Below are 18,698 nucleotides of genomic sequence, written 5' to 3' on the forward strand. Positions count from 1 at the left end.
GGTGCAACAAATTGAGCCTAAAACGAGTCATTAAAAACCTCTCGTGCTGACTGTACAATAAAAAGAGGTACGGTTCCATGCTGACTTGATTAGAGACAAGGGAGTGGGCCACTGCCGAGGATTTAGCTAAATCCAACTCCCTCCTCCTGCCATTAAATTTGTCCAACAATAGGCTTTGCACGGAGTGTCTGGAGTATATGTCCACCCTGGAGGGGTCCAGGAATAGCATTTGTTCATCAATATCCGCCAGAGTGTCTTTAACATATTTCAGCCATGGGATTTGAGGGCATTTCTCTTTCAACAAGCAATCCTGGATGATCTGTCTGGATAATTCTGCATTGGGATTTGTCCAAATTTTGAGCCAGGCCAGTATAGGTCTCAGTCTAATAATGTCAGCAATATATGTGGTTCCCAGCTCTTCATGAGTAATTGCTGCAGTGATGCTCGGCGGAAGTTTTAACAGTTTTTTTAAAAATTTGTCTTCCTCACTTTGGATTAGTTGTGCATCTCTGCAGCCCCACACTTCTGCTCCGTAGATGGTCTTTGAAATACTAACTGATCTATACAAAGTCATCACCTGTTCTGGAGACCAACGACCCATTCGACGTGCAAAGCTCAGTATAGCCCCATTAGCTGAGACTAGTCTCCTTGCCCTCTCCTCAATCAAAGGGACGAAGTTTAACTTCTCGTCAAATAAAAGGCCCAGATATGGAAATGTTTTAACAGTGTCCAAGACCTGATCCCCCAGTTTGAATACAAATTTCTTTTGAGGTTTCTTCCCCGCTATCATGATGAATGATTTTTTCATGTTGACGGAGAGATCCAATTTCCTCATGAAATCCGAGAAACCCTTGATTAAAAGTTGCAGACCAACAGCCGTTCGGGCTAGGAGCACCGCGTCATCGGTGTACAAAAGTACTGGCAGATGACGCGTGCCCACCTTAGGGCAGTCAGTTCCCAATGCTACGAGGTCATTCTCCAGGCCATTTATGTAGAGGGAGAACAAGAATGGCGCCAGGATACACCCCTGCCTCACCCCGCCCGAGCACGGGAAGGGATCAGTACTCACCCCCCCCGCACTGTAGCGGACCTTGGCAGTGGTGTTCCAATGTAGCTCCCTTAAGATGTTAATGAGATCCGGGTCACTGCCTAGGTTAAACATAAGTGTCCAGAGTTTAGCTCTGTTAACATTGTCGAAAGCTGCTGCTAAGTCCATAAACCCCATGTACATGGTGCCTTCAGACGCCTTGGTATACTTAGCAGTAATCAGGTATAGGTTAAGGCATTGGTCGGTGGTTGACCTGCCTGTTCTGAACCCATACTGGGTGTCCACCAGGGTGTTATTGATATCAGTCCAATCTGTTAGTCGATTGAGGAGTGCCCTTCCTAGTACCTTGGCGGAGACGTCAATGAGCGAGATTGGTCGATAACACTGCGGGCTGTCCCTACAGCCTTTTTTGTAAATAGGGACAATCACCGCAGTGGACCATGATCTCGGCAGACCCGTTTTGATTGCTGCATTCAAAACTCTTGTTACCATTGGGACCCATAGCTCAGTATTGCTAAGAAAAAGATCCGGGGGGGTCCCGTCCGGGCCCGGGGCTTTGTTTCGTGTTAGACCAAGGATTGCTTTGAGTACTTCATCCAAAGATAGTTCAAATTTATCTGCCCTTGGTCCCTTCCATATTCCCTCACCAGTGTCCGTCTCCTGTTGATTATACAGGGATTTGAAATGAGCTATCCAGTGTTCTGGTAAGATGTTAGAGCTGATGACTGGGGAGTTTGAGTCGTGGAAGCAAGGTCTATTTATAATTTTCCAGAACTGGGCATAGTCTTTGTTCTCACCAGCCTCCCTTAGGTCTGCCCATACTTCTTTTTGAAGGGTCCCTTTCCTGATCTTTAGTTGGTTTTTGTAGTTTTTTCTGCAGCGAGCGATTTCTACCTTGTCCTTTGGGGTTTTTTTCAGGCTCAGTTTTAGATCTCTTAGCGCTTTGGAACAGGTAGAGTCAAACCATCTTGGCGTAGATGACTGCGTTGCGGGCTTCTTGGTTGTTAGGAGTCTCTCAATTATTTTAGTCAAGTTCTCAAACGCCTCTACTACTCCTTTGTCCTCGGTTGTGTGTTCTAAACAGGTCTCTATGTGGGCTTTCCCTTCATCCACTAATTTGACATAAAATTCCTGGGGATTGATCACTGACCACCTTAAGCGTCTCCCTTGGGCTATTGGTTGAATTTCTGATTGGTGAATCAACCCTGGGTCTTTTTTAGTCAAATCGTTCCCTTTGATTTCTATTATAATGGGATTGTGATCGCTGAAGGGACTCCACTCTGTCCTGGTGTTTAAAATCTGATCTCTTGCGCTAGCTGAGATCATTATGTAATCTATTATGGACCCCCCACCTCTGCCCTTGAATGTCGGTGTTAGAGATTTGCCTACCTTGAGAGCAGCTAAGTCCATGACATGAATGAGGGCAAAGTCTTCTAATAACTTCATCAAAGTTGTTCCCTCTTTACAATGAGAAAAGTGGGGGCCCTTTTCTAATGGGCAAGCTGACCAGTCAGGGGTTGGAGGGAGTAATTTGGGGCATACATGACAATTAAAATCCCCCATTAACAGAACAGTTGGTTCTGGCCCCGTCGTCCTTTGCTCTAGTTCCTCATTTAGTCTACCTTCCAGCTCCACTAATATTGGGAATTTCCCTTCCACTGGGCCGGAGTTATAAAAGTTTGCAAACAGTAGACTCTCCCCCTTGTGAAGAAGTCTAACTGTTTGTATGTTGTCTGACGAACAATCTGGTTATGACCAGGTACCTTTCAGATCTAAGTCCACATAAACTACTAGGCCTCCTTTTGCCCTACCCGAGTTTGTTCCTTGGGCGGGTCTAAAAAAACACTTGTAGCCCTCCAATTGACATGGGCCTGAGTCCTTTGCCCAAGTTTCTTGGAGTGCTATGACATGGAAACATTTTATAAATTCTAACCATTCCTTACTTTTAAATTTGGCTTCCAACCCTGCGATATTCCAAGAAAGGATGGTCAGACCCTCCATCTTGTCCTTGCCTTTTGTTGTGGGTGTCAAAGTTAATCTGTCCTCCCCAGCTATAGGTAAATCGATATTGGATAATTTGGTTCCCCCCTGCCTCCGAGGTAAGTCCAATCTCCCAGGTTGGATACTTTCCTCCGTCCCACGTGTGCCCCGTGTTTCTGGGCCAGAGCAGCCACTGGTAGCCAGGCTTACTACGCTATTAGTTTCAGTGGGTGTAAGTCAATCAATATCTTCTAGTGATTGGAATGGGGCAAATCTATTTGTCCATTGTGCATGATCTCTGGGGGGGTAGGGCTGTTCAGGACGGCTTGCTAGTCTCCGTCTATGTGGGCGCTGTGCTCTAACCCGCGTCCACCCTCCTTCGTCACCCCCATAATTGTTATTCCTGAATCTAGGGTAAAAATACCCGAGTGGGAGTGCGCAAATGGTACTTGTTTGGTTCCTATTGGAATTCTTCAAAATATACTCAACCAGACTAGTGTCCGTAAAGTGTGCAACTATGCAGTCACCTCTAATGTCTTTATTTCTTCCCCCAATCCAGCTTGCCCTTCTTACACTTGCTATCTCTCCTCTCTTCACAATGTCTAAGGGTCTATGGATATTCAGCCACTTGGAAATTTTGGAGAGCAGTTGATATTGGGTTTCTCTCTCATTTGGCCTAATTTCTGGGACCCCTGCAAAAATAACTACAAAAGGACACTCCTCGGGGGGGAGATCTATGTGTGGAGCGTTGTTGTTATAAAAGGGGTCAGGGTCTGTATAACAGTTATTATAATTCCCTTCCCTCTGGGTGCGATCATCCTGTCTCCATTGCATTAGAGGTTGTGGGATCGGTTTCTCTCTTTGAGTATTACTTGCACCTTGATTGTGTCTCCCTCTGGAGTTATCGTTAGTACCCCCTTTGGGGTTTTGGGCAATTTTTGGGGCTTCGTGAATCTGGACTATTTCTTGCTGGGAGTGACTAACACAGTTGTTATTTTGCGCTCTCTTTGAGTCTACCTTATCATTTGTGACTTCCTCAATTAATTGGGGTGGAACAAGTGGGGTTTTAATAAGTGTGTGCTCTAGGGCTTTAGACTGTTTAGCGAGCTCACACATTATTTTATCCACCTTACTTATGATAGGCTTTAATTGTGTCGTGATGAAAGATTCTAGCTGTTTTTTCAAATCCAAAACTACCGTGTCAATCCACCCTGGTGGTGCGGATTCTACTTGAGAGTCATTTACTGCTATTGTGTGCTCTTGGGTGCGTGTTAGAGAATTGTCTCTTGGTGGTTCTTTCCTCTGTCTCTGGTGTCCCTTATTTCTCCCCAATCGCTTCCTTTTTTTCCTAAGGGTCATATCATTAAGCTCAGAGATTTCTAAGCCTGAGGTTTGTGCACAGGGGACGTCCTCTATATCGTTGGTTGTTTGGGATACACTGCCCTGAGTATTTGGGCTATCTACTATTAAGACATCTCTGGAGGGTGTTTGAGTGATGGCGTTAAGGTTAGGCGAGGAGGATAAACTCCTTTCCATACGTTCAATTTCACCTGTCACTTTCTTTAGCATTAAGTCAATTGCAGTTGGTTTCTTCCCACTTACAAGGGCGCCATCCTTTATAGTTTCCCCCCGAATTGGTTTAGGGGTGGGTTTTCTATTTGATTTATTCCCAGCCGAGCGAGTGTTGGGATGAGTAGACATAATTCCCCTGAGGATTCCTGGCTTTTCACCACAGTTCTATGCTGCGTGGGTTTCTGCCACTCCTCTTACGTAAGGTCAAGGGTAAGACTAATGTCTTTCAAAGGGATTCAATGCCCTGTCCAACTTCCCTGCACAAACAAGTAGTACAGTACCTGGGTGTGTTCTCAGATGCAAGCGTTGGAGCCAAGGGGGGTTGCCCGTCCCGTCCCTCGTCGTCCCCGGACGGCCACAGACGGCCCGCCCTCTGCCCGGGCTCCGCCCGCGCGCGTCCCGCGATGCGGTTGTAACAGCTCCCTCTTATGCGCCTCCGGGCGCGGGATTCAGTCTCGGCAATCAGCGTCCCCGGATGTCAGGAGGGGACGCTGGGAAATGTAGTTCAGTTGTCCTGTTGTCCTGCAAGGCAGACGCTCCCCCCTCTCGGCGGCCGCGAGGTGTGGAGCGGCGGCGGGGGAGAGCGAGACTGCGTGGCCAGGTATGTGCAGGATTTGTGGTTTGCTTAGGCTCCCACCGTGCGTTGGTTCCCGCTCGCCAGCTGGAACTGCTCCCTCTTATGCGCCTCCGGGCGCGGGATTCAGTCTCGGCAATCAGCGTCCCCGGATGTCAGGAGGGGACGCTGGGAAATGTAGTTCAGTTGTCCTGTTGTCCTGCAAGGCAGACGCTCCCCCCTCTCGGCGGCCGCGAGGTGTGGAGCGGCGGCGGGGGAGAGCGAGACTGCGTGGCCAGGTATGTGCAGGATTTGTGGTTTGCTTAGGCTCCCACCGTGCGTTGGTTCCCGTGAGACTAGTGACATACCGGGTCACATTCCATCCATCATATGTTCTCTTTTCATCTTTGGGGATCTTGATAATATCAGCTATTTTTGCCATGGTCACTATTCCCTTAATCAAAGAGCTACGACTGAAATCGACTCCACCATTATAGGACCCATCAGGAGGATATCGGAGTAGGTTCTGGTATGCATTAGAAAACATAGCCAGATAAGCCCAGGCAGAACCTTCGTACGTAAATGGAAGAACTAAATATGGCATCCTTCTCTCTGTGTTGTGTGTTGTGAGCCCACAAACCCAACAATCAGTAGTATTCACTACCAATTGATGTTGATGTAACAGCTGGATAAATGAATTGTTAAAATACTCCATTCTTCTCATCTGCTCATGGTCTGGGAGTGCATAAAATTTATGTGGAGAAATAGTAGTAGAAGAAATCAAAGAAGTAGAAGTAGGGACAGGTGTTGGCTGCATACTGTGTACGATCCATCCTACACATGCTAATAAACTGCATAAACATACTGAAATACATAATGTTACGCCACAACGACTGAATAATAATTTCTTATAATGATTTCTTTTCATAATTTTGACATAATTCTCTTTTCCTGCGCTATCCATTACTCTAAAAGCGTTGCTCACGATAATCTTCCTTAATCACTTAGCTGTGATTGTTAGCTGTCCTATGACACTGCAAGTCCTGTTGACCTAGTCACTATTCAGGTTAAAGCCTAAGACTCCTACTATGACCCTGCAACTTGATGGATAGTGGAAAAGGAATCTTTCACTTTTTAACACAAGGCAAGAATTATAAAGCACAACTTTAATTGTTCTTAGGCAACCTTTCTCTCAGGTTGTATCGTGTCTTGCCAGGTATCGTCTGGTCCTTGAATAAAGTCTCTGTATCCGATGGGTTTAGTCATAGGTGTGGAGGTACAGCTTCCTGCAAAACATCGTTGTTCTCTTTCTCGGAACTAGTCCAATCCAGGTGTGCACTGCTAAAAGGTACGAATCTAGGTACCTTTTCACACTCACCGTCACCAATGCCTTCTCGGACCCACTAGTTGTAAGGTAAAGGCAATGGTACCCGCTTACAGAACACGCCGTGGATCCAGTTTTGTTTTCCGACGACCTTCACTGCTGTACGGGTGGTGAGTGGGACTTGTCTCGGCGGCCCCCAACGAGGTTCCAGATTTTTCTTCCTCTGGAAGTTTTTCAGACACACCCAGTCACCGGGTTGGATGGAGTGTCCTGGATCTGAGGAGGCCTCCGGCAAAGCGTTTTGGACCTGTTGACGAATAACACGCAATTTAGTGGTGAGGTCGTGCAAATAATCAACCAACAATGGATACGGAATGTCTGAGTACTTTTTGGGGCGAGGGACTCCCTCGACATTAGCAGGGCGTCCGAAAACAATCTCGTATGGGCTAAGCCCCAATTGAGAATGGACAGTCGTTCTTGTTGAGAGAAGTGCCAAGGGCAAGGCATCAGGCCAGGAAAGGCCTGTACTTGTCTGAATCTTTGCTAACTTAAGTTTGAGAGTGCCATTATAACACTCTACCAAACCTGCTGACTGAGGATGGTTTGCAGCATGAAATTTCTGTCTAATACCAAGACCCACACACACTTTCTGCATAATCTCACCTACAAATGTACTCCCATTGTCACTCCAGACAATGCGTGGCAAACCAAACCTCGGTAAAAACTCTTTTAGAAGGACTTTGGCAGTAGACAAAGCAGTATTGTCCTTTAGGGGGTAGGCCTCTATCCATCTGGAAAAGGCACAAACCACCACCAGGACATACTTAAGATTATTGAAACGCTCCATATGGATGTAGTCGATTTGTAGTACCTCAAAAGGATACGTAGGGGGAGCAAAGTGACCTGCTGGAGTTGGAGTTCCCTTTCCTGGATTATGCATCAAGCAAACAATGCAATGCTTCATTACATTTTCTGCACATTTAGGAATATTTTCATTTTGCCATACTGAAGCTAGGAGTTTACATATACCCCTTGCATTAATATGGTCTGGTCCATGAGCCATAGTGACCGCAGGTAATATATACGCATCTGGTAACAACCATCGCTGATGCTCTGACAATTCCGTCCAACATCCCATCGTATCCAATTCTTTCTCAGTTGCTTTTTTCTGAATCATTTTCACACTTTCTACTGTATCCTCACACATACCAGCCTCTGGGACCCAATTTGCCGGTCCTGCAACGTACATTCGACCCTCAACATTCCGTGCCGTTTCCTTCGCTATTTCATCCGCAAATGCATTTCCCCGACCCACGTCATCAGTCATCTTTTGGTGCGCACTACACTTCACAATTGCTATTTGAGTGGGCAAGGTAAGTGATTCAAGAAGGTCACTCACCAACTGGCCATGCTGTATTTTAGTGCCATGGGAGGTAAAGAATCCTCTTTCTCTCCACAAACGGCCGAAACTGTGGACAACGCCAAACGCGTATTGACTATCTGTGTAAACAGTCACTCTTTTTCCTTTCGCCAACACACATGCTCTTGTCAATGCAATCAACTCTGCAGCTTGCACTGAATTCTGTGAAATGCGCGCAGTTTCCACTATCGTATGTAGAGTTGTAACAGCGTAAGCTGCTGTCGTCTCGCCATTAGGAAGCTTAAAGCAAGACCCATCTACCCACAAGTTCCCATCCGTATCCATAAGTGGTGTATCTTTCAAATCGACTCGACTTTTAGTTTCTTTTTCCGTACGAAGAAAACAATCATGCTGATCCTGTACATTTTTCTCATCCAAAATAGGCAACAATGTTGCTGGATTCAGAACATTACATCTCCTGATATGTATATGACTTGCTAACAGCGTCAACTCATATCCTGACAAACGAGCACTCGTTAAGTGCTGGTTTTCGTCCTATTCAAAAGAGTATCTACCGCGTGTGGCACCATAACATTAAGAGTATGATCCAACACCAATCCAGCAGATTGACGAATAGAAATCGCTGCTGCCGCTGTTGCTCTAAAACAACTGGGTAATGCTTTAGCAAATGGATTTAACGTTGCCGAAAAATAGGCACATGGCCTTTGTTTCCCTCCAAATTGCTGTGTCAGAAGTGATAATGCACAACCTTCCTTCTCATGAACATGTAAGTGTAAAGGGTTTACTGTAGTCAGGAGTACCCAACACAGGAGCCGAACACAAAGCAGTACGTAAATCAGAAAAACTCTTTTGGCATTCATCAGTCCAGGGAAACGGTTGGGGCGTATATTTCAGAGTGAGTGCCAACAAAGCTTTCGCTAGTAGAGAGAAGTTCGGAATCCATTGTCTACAATAAGAGGTAATTCCTAAGAAATCATGCACCTCTCTTTGTGTGGATGGTACAGACATTTACGCAATTGCTTGAATACGTTCTGGGGTCAATCACCTTCCCGTCCTTCGCCAAGAGATGACCTAAATAGATAACCTCTTGTCGGCAATATTGTAACTTAGAAAGCGACACTTTGTGATGTAGATCAGACAAATGCCGTAGAAGTGACATGGTCGCATTCTTACAGACATTTTCCAAATCAGCAGCCATTAATAAATCATCCACATATTGGAGAAGAGTAGCACCAGACGGCAAAGAAAAGGTGTCAAGCTGAGACTTCAAGGCTTGACTATAGATGGAGGGACTCTCACAATAGCCCTGAGGTGCACGCTTAAATCGAAAACTTCGGCCTCCAAGAGAGAAACCAAAGAGATCCCTACTTTCCTAAGCAGTAGGAATGCTAAAGAAAGCATATTTTAGATCAATGACCAAAAACCAAGCTGTCGAAGCAGGAATCATAGTAAGCAAGGCAGTGATATCTGGGACAACAGGAAACTGAGGAGCAACAATTTTGTTGACCTCCCGGAGGTCTATCACAAAACGGTACACAGGTGGCTGAAAAGGATCAGTACGCTTTAGAAAAAGGCAGAACAGGACTGTTACAAACATTTCCTCTGGTCTCCTCGACCACACCCTTCTCAACCAGGTCATGAACAATAGCCAACAGCGCTCTCTCACCATCGTTAGAGATTTTATATTGTGGAATGCGTGGTAACTTAACATCAGGCTTCACAGTAATCACATAGGGTGGAATTTGAAGCAAACCAACATCATTTGGACCCATAGCCCAAAGCGTAGCAGGGAGCGAACGTAGTTCGAGCGACAGTTGGTCTTTAGATACGTACATCGGAGAAGTCAACTTAGCACCTAAAGTAAGATGTACACCAGATGGCGAGCAATACAATGTGGCATGCAGACGTTTCAATAAATCCAAACCCAATAAATTCTCTCCGCAACCCGTCGTCAAAAGAAGTGGAGCTTCTAAATCGTACGGACCAATGGAAATAGGCAAAGGACAAAACACAGGGTTGCTAACTGGGGCGCCAGAGAATCCTACCGAAACATTTGTGAAGCCAGACAAAGGTGCCCCAGGGAGTTTAGAATGCATAATAGAACTTCTCATTGCACCAGTATCCAAAAGAAATGATTCTGTAAAACCCAATGTTACAACATTAACATAAGGTCCCTCCTGATCCACTGGAACTGATACGACTCCCTTACTCTGTCTATGGCTGTCCTAGCAAGTGAGGAAATCAGCATTCTCACCTTCTGTGCAATAATCATCATTGTAATACTGTGCAGACTGAGAATTCCGCTGGTCAAAATAATTTGTAGAGTCCTGAGGGGGAGAGGGACGTCGTTCCTGAGACGACGCACCACGCCCTCTACCTCTGGACACTGACCGAGAAGCTCCACGACCCCGTGGCTGTGATCCGCCATAGCGCTGCAACAGAATCGGGCAACTAATCTTAAAATGACCTTCCTCTTTACAGTAAGCACATTGATTAGGACCCAATGGAAATCGTGGAGCTTGAGAATCAGGTTTTTGCAACAGCGTCTGAAACTGTGGGGGCTGTTGAAATTGGGGCTGAGCAAAACGAGGAGGATAAGCCTGTTGCAGAAGAACCTTAGTTTTTAATTCTTTAGTTTTCTTCTCCGCTTTCTCCTTATCTTCCTCATCCCTATTCTCATAATATTGAGCAGTAGCTAATATCTGGGCAGTTGAGGAAACAGCCCATGCACTCTCAGATTGTTTCAATTTATGCCAGAGGCATTCAAACTTTTTTGCTCCGAGCCCCCCCTAAGCAAAATGTTTTGAGGTCGGGCCCCCCTACAAAACTTTAAGGCAATGATTGGCGGAGCGGGTGGGACATGGCTGTGTGCAAGGAACGGGCTTATGAGATGATTTCAGGAATACTTTTTGTATAGCTTATTAACCACACTAAGTATGATACTTATAAAACAGCAAATGCATCAAACAAAAACGTGTGGTCCCAAAAATACTGCTCCCCATTATTTAAAAGTCCTTGGTCTGGAAAAGCACAAATTCAGAATTTAAAATGTAACACCATTGTGAGTGGTTTTCTTTAATAAGAAGACTTGATTTCTACCCAAATGAACACTTTTTGCAATACTAGGAAAGGAAAAACTGGTCAAAAAATATGTAGTTGTAATATACTCTTGGTGACAGTTAATAGCACTCAGCTATATATTAGTATTTTAACTTTTAAACTGCAAGTAACAAAAAGATCTCTGAGAAAAACCATAACCCATTGACCTATTTATAGTGTATGTACTTTGTGATCTGAATTGGACATGTTCTGTGCAGCAGGCATATTAACCTTCTGCTCTATGATGAGTCAAAAGAAACTTCCACTTCCAGACAAAGCTCTGGTCTCTCCCCAGAAACAACATTAATCACTGGAGTTATCCTGGCATTTTTATTGATACTTTGAAAATTGCTGGGGCAAGGAACGTGGCATCAGGTGCTTTGAAAACTATTGATGTTTATGCATCATAATAAAAACAGCCAGTTGTTAAAAATACATAAATGTCTTTTGATTTTAGCAACATTTTTGACCCTTCCAGCACACTTCCTGACCTCCGCCCCATGGCATGCTGATCACTGTTATCACAAGGGCTCGAAGTAAATGAAGACAGCCTGGAAATGCAGCAAATAAACATCGCCGTACTTCCAGGCCATCTTCATTTACATGTAGTTACAGAGGCATTTGCGCCCCCCCTGGGAACCCATTCACGCCCCCCAGGGGGGCACGCCCCACAGTTTAAAGATCTCTGATTTATGCAATAGTTCTGGAAGAAAATTAAAAACGATTTTATCTACAAACAATCGCTGTCCACCTTTAGTGCTCATATCTTGACCACTATGGTCGAAAGTTTCTTCGAAACGAGGAAAGAAATCAGAGACACTTTCATCAACTTTTTGTTTGCACGCTGCTAACTTATCCCAGTTAACGCGTACAGCAGGCATCATTATTTTCATGAGATCTATTATTCTACCGGGCAACTCCGTAATCAGATCGTCAGGTTTGGCACCACCCACTTGTGCTGTATCTGCGGCCGTAATAGCAGCCCAATTACCACCTAAAGCTTGATCATGGTCTTGCCTACGAATTTTAGCCCATATAGCTTGTGGGACTACATTTCCCATAAGCAGATCAGTATCTGCCAAATTCATAATGCATGCGTTAACAGTCTGAGACAATTCTTTATAATACCCAGCAGGATTCTTACGAGGGTCCGGTAAGGACTGCTTAAGTGCTAACACTTCAGATCTTTTCCAAGGATCATGTACCCATATGTGCTGAAAATGAGCGGGGACAGCTGGATTAGCATTTGGATCTGCCTCTCTCCATATTGGAGGAACTTCTCGCATGGGATATTGTGCCATTTTATGACGAAACGCAGGATCAGGCTCAAGAGAACTTTGAGAAAAGAAGGAAGATCGAAAAGTAACACGCTTCTGAACAGAAGATTCTACAGTAGGACCTACAATAAGTCCCTTATCAAATTGATCCTGTACCTCAATTAAACCCTGAGGAGGTGAATCCAAATCCATATCTTCCCACCCTTTGATAAGAGTGTTGCACATAATATTAAAGACATACCTCTGCGTAGGCGCATTCCATTGCAGAAATGTGTCTAAAATATCACGCACACTATACTGTATACTACTTGTAATCCAATTACGAGCAAGAGAATCTAACTTAGTCCGCTCTTCCAAATCTGGCATCTGACTACGAGATTGTCTTCGAGATGAAGCAGGAGAAAAGAAAAGAGATCCAAGAAAAGGTGACAAAAGACCAGAAACAGTTTCAATTAAACGATGTCGAGATGTAGGGGAATCTGACAATAAAACAGGAGACAACGTATTCTGTACAGCGGGAGAAGAACCAGTAGCAACAGAGGGCAAAGGAAACTGAGGTACAGGAGTTTGGGGTACAGAAGTCTGTGGCAAAGGGGGTGGAGGTGGAATCACAGGAAGAGGCAACTGTGCAGGAACCAGAACAGCTGGATTAACAACAGGTTGTAATGGAGGTGCATTAGCGCCTAACACATAAGGTGGAGGTAACGTCAAGAGGTGGGACACAAAAGAATCTTCGTCAGGACCCTTACTCTTTGAAGCAGTAGGTAGTACAGGATAGCATCTGTCTATTGCCATATGATGCTGTCTCTCCGAAACCTCAACCATCTTATTAGCCTCGTCATATTTAAACTGTTGGGCAGCCTGTAAAATCGTCATATCCTGCTCTTTCTTATCTTTATTCATTTGCTTAATTTCTTTTTGTTTAGATTCTTTACGCCAGAGGCGGAAAGAGTCAAACATTGCCGGCCGGGCTTTTCTCTTAAATAGGATCGTTTCCAAATTGTCTAATATAGCAGGCTCAAAGGTACTATTTTGTGGCCACCGTAGAACACCATCCTTTTTAGTATACCAGATCCATGTTTCAATAAAAATAATAGGACCTAAACCGTGTTTTGAATAGAGCTCATAAGTGGGAGTTCCAACCGGAAGAATCGGACAAGGATCCTCTAGCCGGGAATCCCTAATACAACCAGAACAACAAAATTTCCTAAACTTACTAAATCCAGGCATTTCATAACAAACTGGACTACTTACAAACGTCAAGGGATTTTAGACAATATAGTCACAGCACAAACGTACTTACAGCTTGGCTTTGGTTAGTGCACTAATCGAATAATAAAAACCAAAAAACAAAAGGTTGGGCGCGACCCACGAATACTTAACTAAATGTTTTCTCCCGCCAACAGATGTTCGTCTAACGTCTCGCGATACTAAACATCACCAGAGGCCAAAGCAGGGCGACAGTCAGGGCAGCAGTCGTCAGCAGCCGTCGGGAAGGAGTAGCCACACCTCAAAAGACCTTCGGTCCACTTCAACATACAGGGGTCGCTCACGTGGCTCGCGAAATCCTCCGGAATTTTCTTGCGAAGCTCCTCACGACATTCGAGCAAAACTACTACCGCTGAAGTCACCCACACGTTGGGCCGCCAATTGGAGAACCTGACCTTACGGGCCAGGCGGCGCAGGGCCTGAGATCTCCGTGTTCACCTGCTTTGGCAGACAGAGACACGTGACACTCTGTTAGGCGTAGAAAAGCAGATTTATTCACTGCAGCTAAGCACAGTGGTCCTGTAAGTACACCAACAGGTATGTTATCAGGAGACTGCCACTTCATTCCGTGGCGCACAAACTATTATAGTACACAAGTTTACAATGCCAACTCCCAAAACATACAAAACTGACGAATAGGAATAGTTCAAAAACAAATTATCGAATGTCTAAAACACACCCTCCTTTCAAACCCTGTATGCTCTCTTCCCTTCAGGTTAATCAACACTAGTGCCCGTAATTCAATTTGCAGGTGGTAGAACAAGTTGAATGCTAGAAAGGACAGTCTATGTAACAAGAGAACACCCGAAGAGGGTAGCCAAGGCCAGTGAAACAAGATAAAGTCAAGAAGAATGGTGGGACCCAAACAGTGGAGTAAGACATGAATTAATCAGTCTAGACATGGATTTACGAAATCTCGGGAGACCCTGATATCGGTTTCATAAACATAGACAGAATTTATTCTTTAACGGGAAGGACACGTAGCAGCTGCAAAAGCAAAAACATCGCGTTCACCACATCCGCCGTGCTGTCTGAGTGAGGCAACACAAAATGGCGGTTAAATACAAAATGGCGGCTAGATACGAAGCGAAGTCGAAAACCAAGTAACCTCAGGCACAACCAGTGCAGCATTTTATTTACAAGCCCTGTGCACACATGGTGCACTGTACTAAGGTCTGACAAGTAAATCAAACAACCCAATCGTGGAGTCACTAATCAATACATCAATTTAACATAGGGAGCACTTGCACTGTGGCACTGAGTAGCAGTGGCACAGTGCTCAAAGCATCTAACCAGCAAAAACAGATCAAAAACAGAGGAGGCAATCAGTTAAAAATGGAAGGGAGACTCACACCAATGATACCAGGTCTCACACCTAGAAAGAACACTGGAGTGTCTTGGTTCCCTTACATTAGGTCTTCTAGGAGTAACAATCATCTGTTGTTTTTACCAACTCTAAATGAAGGAGAGGCGGTTGTTAATACTAAATAGTGTGGCTTGTGGAATGTTTATTGTTCAGGATTGGGCCTAGATAATCCTATTCCAAGGAAGTTAAAGAGACTCAAGACGATATTAGAACTGTTAATGGATCACCCTTGGCTTATGGCCCCGTTCATAACATTCCCTGTCCACTGCAAGTGCCTTATGTTGATTACTTCAATGTGCTACCTTTTTGATCTGATTGTCTCACCCATTTACACTGTAATATTTGGAATCCCTTAGGTAAAGAGGTACAATCCATATGTGAATTTGTTAAAACTTACAATGTTTTTGGTCCCCATCTGACAAAATAGTGGTGCCACTTGTAAGAATATATGTCCAACTTAGCTTCTGTGCCATTGCTATAAAATGTTTTTTCACCAACATTCTCCAAGCCAGAAGCCAGTTTACTTTACCACATAGAGAGTCTGATTGAACTATTCTAACTGAAGCTGGGTCGTTTGTCCCTTTTGAGTGTATTTACTCTTTAACTGAAAACGAAAATGAAGTCTTCAAAGGGAACTTACAGAATAATCTGCAACAGAGTTGTACTATATTTATGACCTGCTGGGGCAGATTTGTGTTTGTATCAAAACACATCAAGATTGAACACATTGCTTTGACTATTGAGGACTAAATAAGATCACATTTAAGAATAAGTATCCTTTACCCCATATTAAAGACATTTTAGTATTAGTTCATGAAGATAAAATGCTATTAAACTGGATTTGTAAGAAGATTGTTTTTCATTATTTTTTTTTTCAGTTTTATATAGCTCAAACTAGACCCAAAGATATTGGTTATCAGTGCGCTTTACATGAGCACCAGTTTTGTTACTGATAGAGACATTCATCTTCGTTAGGCACGGGAGATTAAGTGATTTGCCCAGAATCACAGTATGTATCAGAGGGCACTTGCTTACCAAACTCAGTTTTCTTTTAAGACTTGCACAGGAACAGAAGATGCTAGCTTCCCGACTCCACCTTCCAATCAACCAGAGTCAGAATGACATTGTGACTCTCATCAATCAGACAGCGGGAAAGGGGAAATTGGATAAAATAACAAAAAGAAACAGAAGAGACTGGTCTGGACTCTCTGGTCTTCTATCAGGTTCTTCAATCTGCTATCAATCAGCCTATTGAAGATTCCTAGGAAATCTAAGCATATGCAAATAGTACAAGTCTTCTTTCCTCATCTGCTCTAAGCTTTCCCAAACTTAACTCACTTCTTAACCTACCCCAAGTCCTATGTAGACCTGCCTCTCTTCTTTCTCTTGAAGTATACCTCTTGGGTGTTTTTTTAAGTTACTTGCTCGTTTTCTCCTGTAAAAATATCAGATTCTTATTTCCTGTTATTTATTAACCTGTATCAAGTTACTATTTATATTCTCTAACAACCTACCAAGTACTTGCTGCACTATGCCTTATGTCGCCTTCTTGTTTAATTACAATGTTGCTGCAAATGTTTCACTTCTGCAAAATATTAACAAGGTTATTACTAACTTCTCTTTCGGCTTAAAACTATTAATTTATTTTCGCTCTATCTTGTGACCTACTAGATTGAATGTCGTGTAGTATGTTCTTTCTGTTTCACCTTATTATTTGCTTACTTCTTCTAAACTCTTATTTTCTATATTTACAGGTCTTCGCTTTCAGGCTTCTAGATGATTATGCTCTCTAGAACATCCAGGTAAGTCAGTTTATATTGTTCTAAGAATATCTTTTCTCTTTAACTGTCTTTCCTTTTCTTTTCGTTTCTAGAGAAATATCGTAGACTGCTGCACAACACTGGAAACTTAAATGTCATTTACTTGTTGACCGCTTTCATTATTATCATTATTTTCTGACTTATAACTTTAGCTATTGAGCTACTTAGATTTTCTGTTCATCGAGACTGCTCTCCGGGTTGTCTATCATCTGACGCCACTGCTCTCTCCCACACGGAATTGCTGCCAGGTTACAGGATGCTGACTTGAAGATGAACTCCAAAATTAAGTCTGTTCATGTGATGCTGTATTCCTCTGCTACTTAGCTACTCCGAAACACACTTCTGACTTCGAAATAAGCACTTACTTGAGTCTAGCGTACGAGCGCTACCAAAAACCGACTACCTCAGCTGAATACCATGGTGAAGTTCGCACTTCTACTGCAGCGCGCCGTCACCCAGAATCTTCTCTGGAGCTGGCCGATCAACTAGACCGCCAACTCCAGCTTCTTAACGGCCATCTTTAGATTCCGCGTTTGCCACAAACGGGACCAGGAAAAGTCTCTCTTCCTTCTTTTGGGCCAGTAAAGACTCATTTTATGACACACTGGTCTGAAATCTGATTCCACAGTAGTTGGGATTCTGACAGTACCCACCACCAAGGAAGGTCCTCCCAGTCTTGGTTTGGTGGGATTTCGTTGGTGAAAAAGCTTCACTAATCTTGGGGCATGAACATCTGAATTAATATCCCAAGAACGTTCCTCGGGCCATAGCCTCTCCAGTCCACTAAATAGTACAGTTTCCCTTTCACTAACTTGGAGTCCAGAATTTCCTTAACCTCATTTTCCAATCCAGTTTCCACCTGGATGGGTTGTGGAACTAATTCTCTTTTCAAACCTGGAGCTGATTTTTTCAATAAGGAAACATGAAACACAGGATGAATTTTTAAATTAGATGGTAAGGTCAATTTGTACGTAACTGGATTTATCTGTTCTTCAATAGGATAGGGGCCAATAAATCTAGGCTGAAACTTTTGATTGCCTTTTAGTCTAAGATTCTTCGTGTTCAACCAGACCTCATTTCCAATCTCTAATTTTGGGGGTTCTTTTCTCTTTTTGTCTGCATACTTCCTATACTTATCCTTAGCCTGCTCTAGATTCTTAGATGCAGATTCATGTATCTGATGTAAGTGAGTCAGTAACTCCTTAACCGCTGGAACTGAAATCTGAAAATCTTGCACTGAGGAGTTTGGGTGTTTTCCATAGTTCAGATAGAACGGTGAATACCCAGTGGACACATTCTTCACATTGTTGTGAGCGAATTCTGCTGTCCATAAATAGTCCGGCCATTCTCCATTCTGCTTCAAAGAAAACAACCTTAGATACTGCTTTAATTCCTAGTTTACCCGTTCAGTTTGTCCTTCAGTTTCCTGGTGGAAACTGGTGGAATAAAGTGTCTCCACCCCAAGTCCCTTCACGAAGGCTCTCCAGAAATGAGACACAAACTGGGTTCCTCGATCAGGTATTATGATCCTCGGAATTCCATGCAGTCTCACAACTTGTGTACTAAAATGACTAGCTAGCTGTTTTGCAGTTGGGATTCCTTTCAAGGCTATGAAATGTATCATCTTGGTATATGCATCTACTACCACTAGAATGGTATTGAATCCCTGGCAAGATGGAAGGTCTGTTATCAAATCTAGAGTGATGGTGTGCCAAGGAAAGGGGGGAATGGGCAAGGGCTGTAACAAACCGTTTGGTGCCTGCCGTTCTGATTTTCCCTGCGCGCATATCTCACATGTTTTTACATATTGCTCAATGTCCTTATTCATTTGTGGCCACCAATATTTCCTTTTGACTAGATCCGCCGTTTTGAACTCTCCCTTGTGTCCAGCCAACAAATGATCATGACATTCAGGCATGGCTTGCTTCTGTAATGTTGGTATGGGCAAGTACAATGCCTTTGCTTGGTAGGGTAAACCATCTAGAATTTCTCTTCCATCCTCTTGTTGA

This window comes from Lissotriton vulgaris, chromosome 4_1, assembly GCF_964263255.1.
Source record: "Lissotriton vulgaris chromosome 4_1, aLisVul1.2, whole genome shotgun sequence".
NCBI lineage: Eukaryota > Metazoa > Chordata > Amphibia > Caudata > Salamandridae > Lissotriton > Lissotriton vulgaris.